General features: G+C 39.2%; 1 protein-coding gene across 1 annotated transcript in view; it reads right to left on the bottom strand.

Moving 5' to 3' along the window:
• LOC107558141 (protein phosphatase 1 regulatory inhibitor subunit 16B-like) overlaps window positions 1-6,493 on the bottom strand; it is a 53,332-nt gene that overhangs the window by 24,264 nt on the left and 22,575 nt on the right. The gene's annotated exons all lie outside the window — the stretch shown is intronic.

Raw genomic sequence — 6,493 nt, 5'->3', positions numbered from 1 at the left:
AACAGTCAATAGCAAATACTTAAACTAATAACAAAACAGTAGCTGATTCAGAAGCGCCAGATTGTCATAGCAAAGTCAGAATGACCTCCTCTCCTAGGTTCACGAAACGGTCGTCCATAAAATGCATTGCTGTTCTGTTGTAAGTAATCTTAAAGATTCCTAAACGCATCTACTTCCGGAAGGCCAAATAAAGTGCTTTTGCTTTCGCCTAGAAACACACAGCGTCTCCCTGACATGCTGCTTCAACACTAACTGCGGTTACTGAAACCACGCCTTCTTTCTCTGCGTGCACATTTGGGCGCATTATGCTAATATTTCCACATAGTGATGTAGATATGTGGGGGCGTGTTAGAACGAGGCGTTTTAGGGGGGCGTGTCAGAGTCTTAACTTTGATAAAGAATATCTCTTTGGGTTTGAGACTTTAGTCTTTGCAACTTCAGGGATCTTATCTATGCACAATCAGCTTGTAACACTCCAAAGAGAAAGGAAAACTTGAAATCGCCTCATATGACCCCTTTAAGCATAAACTTCACTAGAACACCTCTTCTGTCATTGTGCCTCTCCAGTAAATGCATCTTGATTTATGAACGTTTCGATATTTATACTGGGGGGAGGGGGGGGGGATAAATACTGCATTAGAATGTGATCTGTAAGGAATTGACTTTACCAAACATCACTGTAAACAGCATTCATTCATCTAAATACGTTTCTGGAGTGATTCTAAGAGCCGCTTCTGTTTACTGCACACTCAAGTTTTCTCTCAAACATCTACTTTACAGCATGAAGCGCCTCTGCAAGCTGTCTATATCAGTAAATAAACATTAGAGGAAAAAGTATCCTCCTTTTCCTTGCATCACAGAGAGTCTGTGTGTTTCTGGAGGTTCATTTATCCTTGATGAAGCTGTAAAGTGTGCTGGGATCTTCAGATGGATCTGTCCTGTACTGATGAAGTGTGTTCATAAAAGATGTATTTAAATATGGCTTACTAAGATGAAATAAAGTGAAATATAATGAGTGTATAGTCTAAGATTTCACAGAATGCTCTTCTCTAGTCTTCATTTCTCTGGTGAACTGACGAGCTGTGGACACTGATGACTTGCCTGAGGTAAATGAAATGCTATGTGATGTTTACAAGCGGTTTTAATCGCATCTTCATCATAATGAGACGTTATCATGTGATCTCTGGTGGAGTCCAAACAAGCCATTACTGAAGAATGACAAACATTTAATCCACATCCATCATCTCTCTCTCTGTCACACACACACACACTCTCACACGTCTGGTTTGCTATCCTTGTGGGGACTCTCCATAGTCGTATTGGTTTTTATACTGTACATACTGTATTTTCTATTGCCCTGCACCTAAACCTACCCCTTACAGGAAACTTTGTGCATTTTTAGATTTTCAAAAAACTTCATTCCGTGTGATTTATTAGCTTGTTTACCCGTGGGGACCTCAATTTAGGTCCCCACCGTGACACGAGTCCCCATGAGTCTGTGTGTATTCAGGTTTAAGTCCCCACCAGGATAGAAAAACAGGTACACACACACACACACACACGCACACACACATGCACTCACACACTCACGCACACACACTTAAACGCACACACACACACACACACGCACACTCACACACGCACACTCACTCACGCACACTCACTCACGCACACTCACTCACGCACACACTCAAACGTGCACACACACTCAAACGCACACACACTCAAATGCACACAGCACACACGCACACTCACACACGCACACTCACTCACGCACACTCACTCACGCACACACTCAAACGTGCACACACTCAAACGCACACACACTCAAACGCACACACACACAGCAGGCTGGCATGAGGATGTATGGGTGTATATAGTGTTGCTGAATAGGCAGCGAGTGGTTTTCGCTTACTAAACTACAAGCTCATCTGATGCACACACACACACACACACACACACACACAGATCTGCTGCAATTAATAGACAGCAATATAAACATCAAGACTACAGTAAAAATCTTGTTAGATCTCATTACATCTGCAATGTACAAGCACACACACACACAATTCACAGAATTAACCAGTAAGTGAGGTTAGGGCCCGGGGAATCCGGGGGCCCCATCTGATATTGGCAAAACATAGGCTATTTGGCATCAAATGTTCACTCACCACTCAAAACAGACAGCTTCACTGATTAACAGAACGTCGTGAGATCGCGATGAACTGAAGTGAATGACAGCTTTTAGTGATCATAGAGGGAGCACTCTTTGCGCACTTTCTAGGCTGTATAATACTGTCTGACTGTCTCAGAACAGATATATTAACCTTGGAGAAGAAAGTGTTTTGTGTCATGACTTAATTTATCTTGATGTTTCAAAATGACTCGCTTGTGTGCTTTTCCTATGCTGCGCACTCACACAAATGCACGAATGCGATGACTGGAGATTTTCGTTTTCGGTTCATTTCTCAGCAAACCCTACCGTATGCCTTAAGAACACTTGGAATTTGGAACGAGTTGCATGGGATAATTTTATGACATTTGAATCCTTTTTGTAAAAAAGATTGAAGAAGGTTAACAATTCATTAAATCGGCAAATGCAAGTGTTTTTTTTTTTTTTTTTTTTTTTTTTCTTCTTCTTTTGTGATCCGAAAAAAAAATAAGGTAACCTAATATATGGCTTTAGAAAAGCATCAGGTTGACTAATTACTTAAGTTGTAAAGAGATAAATAAACTATAAACTATGAAAGAGAGAGTGAGCAAAATAAGGGTTAGGCGTAAAAGAGCACATAGTTATTGTGTTGGGGCCCCATACCTGAAATTTGCTTATGGCCCCCAAATCACTAAGTCCACCCCTGAACACACACACACACCCTAGCAACCCCATAGCAACCACCTAGAACAGCCCATCATCATGGCGATGAGTTTTACACAGGTTATCATCATTCACATCATCAAGAGAATGTCTAAATGCAGTTAATTATTCATGAACTGAGTATCTTCGCATATCCTCTCTGCATGCGCAGCACTGACGGGTGACAGCAGAAGCAGCAGCGCTTCACAGAGTGTTCTAGACTGCCAAAGAATGTTAATGTGGAGTTCTGATACCAAGACAGTGAGATACAGTGAATGAGCAGTGACCTGATGAGCACTTAATGAGCACACACACACACACACACACACTGTTGGGGGAAGTTACTTTTAAAAGTAATGCGTTACAATATTGCATCACTTCTTAAAAAAGTAACTATTTGCATTACTTAGTTACTTTTTATGGTTAAAAAGACACCTTGGCAATTGAATCGGCATTGGCTAGTTCATTTTTTTGTTTACTCGCCAGACTGATAAATATATATAAACAGACTAAAATAAGCTGCAGTCAAATGACAGATGAGCAAAGCTAACATGATGATCGATTGAGTGTAATGTGAACTAAATCTGGTGCAAACATTGATTTCAAACATGCCACCCAAAATGCAACCTAATCCAAATAAATATTCACATCAATAGAGATATAAACAGCGTCCTTAGCCAATGATTCCCACTGGATCTCATGTGTCTGCAGCTGAAGAAAAGCAATCAGGAGCAGCAGCGCAATCGAGAAGCTGTTTCAGAAACTTACTGTACTGCTCAACCGGCCACTCAATGACAGATATAAAAGAAAACAGACAGGAACTTTCTGAAGAAAGATAAACATGTATAGTGATGAAAGCCAAAATATTAAATGTCAGGTTAAAAAGACACCTTGGCAATTGAATCGGCATTGGCTAGTTCATTTTTTTGTTTACTCGCCAGACTGATAAATATATATAAACAGACTAAAATAAGCTGCAGTCAAATGACAGATGAGCAAAGCTAACATGATGATCGATTGAGTGTAATGTGAACTAAATCTGGTGCAAACATTGATTTCAAACATGCCACCCAAAATGCAACCTAATCCAAATAAATATTCACATCAATAGAGATATAAACAGCGTCCTTAGCCAATGATTCCCACTGGATCTCATGTGTCTGCAGCTGAAGAAAAGCAATCAGGAGCAGCAGCGCAATCGAGAAGCTGTTTCAGAAACTTACAGATTCAGAGCCAAATTACAGGGGGTTAGAAATGACTTCAGAAAGATGGCAGCATCCTAATGTTATTTTTACACAGAGATTGGTAGCTCTGTTCGTAAAATCTGTTAACTTTATTGGCGTCAGCTGGTGTATTCGGAGTGACACTATCTGTGATGGACAGAGCCATGGATCAGTCAAAGCTACACATACAGCTGATTTACACCAACACAGAACAACATCCTAAAGAACAGCCTCATTCAGACGGTCTCTCATCCACACACACTCACTCTCTCTCTCTCACACACACACACATACGTACACACTCTCACACACACACACAGTAAATTATATGTTGGAGAAGCACTGCTTCTGCTCCAGGGTGAGTGTGTTTGTTTCTTCTTCTCACGGCTGTCTATAAAAATAAAGCTGCGTCTGATCTCAGGGAGGAGTGTTTCATAAGACAACACACACACACACACACACACACACCTCGCTCTTCTTTATCCACGCATGCAGACGAACCAAACTGAACCGAACCCGGATTTCACACACACACGAAATCCCACACACACACACACACAATCAAACACACACACACATACTCACACACACTCACTCTCACACACACACACACTCACTAGAGCGACTCAACAGCAGCAGCAACGAAAAGCTCACAATCAATAACTCAGGTTTAATTATGAGGATTAACAGATCAATAATAACATCACTGACTTATTACACCTTTGTTTGGAGACGTCTCATGATTTTCCTCACATTATTACAGTTATTATAAAGGGTTATTACAGTTTACTACAACTAAAACAACAACTATTAACATTTTAGTTATTTGAAATTAAATAAACATTACCTGAAATCTTTTTTTTTTTTTTTACTTAACTTATTAATTTTTTTATTTCATTTAATTGCCAAATGCCAAGTTGACACCATTTCTCATTTATAAACTATGAAGACAAAAAATTAAAATGACAAAAACAAAAATACTAAAATAACAACTAAACTGGAAAATATAAAATGAAAAACGATTCAAAATATTAATAAAAAGTATAATAGAATCTTAATTATATTAAAATAACACTTGATGCACACTGATCCTGTAAGAGTCAAGTTTCTCATTGAGAGAATGATTGACAGCTGTGATGACATCACAACATCAATAATGCATACTGCATTTATTTGCATAATTAATTGTGATCGGTCTGTTCTCTCCTGCATCTGTTGAATCATCTCTAGGTGTCCATCAGCAGCTGCTCATTTACCACGGTATCTCCGAGGTCACGACCCGCTTTAATGTGATTAGTAAATATGAGATGACGAGATTTGATCTCCTCATTAGTGAATGACTTTTTTGTGATCAACTTTTTATTGTCTTTTACATATAACATCATAGCATCCATTCAAACCAAACAAAAACAACAACAGACATACAATCAACAATTCAAAGAGTCCAGTCAAAGAGGAGAGAGAAAATATTCTCCCTTTATGTGATCGAGTATGCTAGAGGAAAAATATTGCCAAGCATCAATAGCACTAGGTTTGGCCTTATTAATTCGTGCTGTTGTACATTCACAAGTCACTGTTTTAAGGAGGCTATGGAGCACAAAACCAGTCATTGAGATTTATGCATCATCTGAAAGTTGAGCTTTCCACTGATGTATGGTTTGTTCGGATAGGACAATATTTGAAAATCTGGAATCTGAGGGTGCAAAAAAATCTAAATATTGAGAAAATCATCTTTAAAGTTGTCCAAATGAAGTTCTTAGCAATGCATATTACTAATCAAACATTAAGTTTTGATATATTTACGGTAGGACATTTACTAAATATCTTCATGGAACATGATCTTTACTTAATATCCTAATGATTTTTGGCATAAAAGAAATATGTACAAAGTATTACCTGTGCTACTTATGACTGCTTTTGTGCTCCAGAGTCACACATGTGCGGTGTAAACCACTTCTGTATTATTGTCTTCTTTGCAGCTGTGAAACCAGCAAACAACATTCCCTTCTGTATTGAGCTTCTAAAGAATCTAGAATCATCATAAACTTGGGTTAGCAAAGTAATCAATTTGTAGTAAGGAGGATTAATTATTACTTGATGCCACGACTGATGTGTGAAACGCAGTAACGTGAAATAAGCATAGTTTCAGGGAATGAAAACACGTCTGCTTCTCTTACACGACCAGCACAAGCAGAAACAGCTCAGTCATATTAGCAGCTTTGCTTTATCCAGCAAACTAATGCGAGCAGCTCCGGATAAACCCGTGCATGAAGCGCTTCCATCTGTCATAATGAATCCAAAACTCTTAATCAATACGGGTTAGTGCGGGCAAAAACAGCTCCATCTAGCAGAGCATAATCCTGGCGATTAAAGCCGAGCAAATCCAGCCTCAACTGCAGTCGCAGCGCATTTCCCA

This window comes from Sinocyclocheilus grahami, unplaced genomic scaffold, assembly GCF_001515645.1.
Source record: "Sinocyclocheilus grahami isolate Dianchi unplaced genomic scaffold, SAMN03320097.WGS_v1.1 scaffold633.1, whole genome shotgun sequence".
Lineage (NCBI taxonomy): Eukaryota > Metazoa > Chordata > Actinopteri > Cypriniformes > Cyprinidae > Sinocyclocheilus > Sinocyclocheilus grahami.
This window is presented reverse-complemented; position numbering and strand designations above follow the sequence as displayed.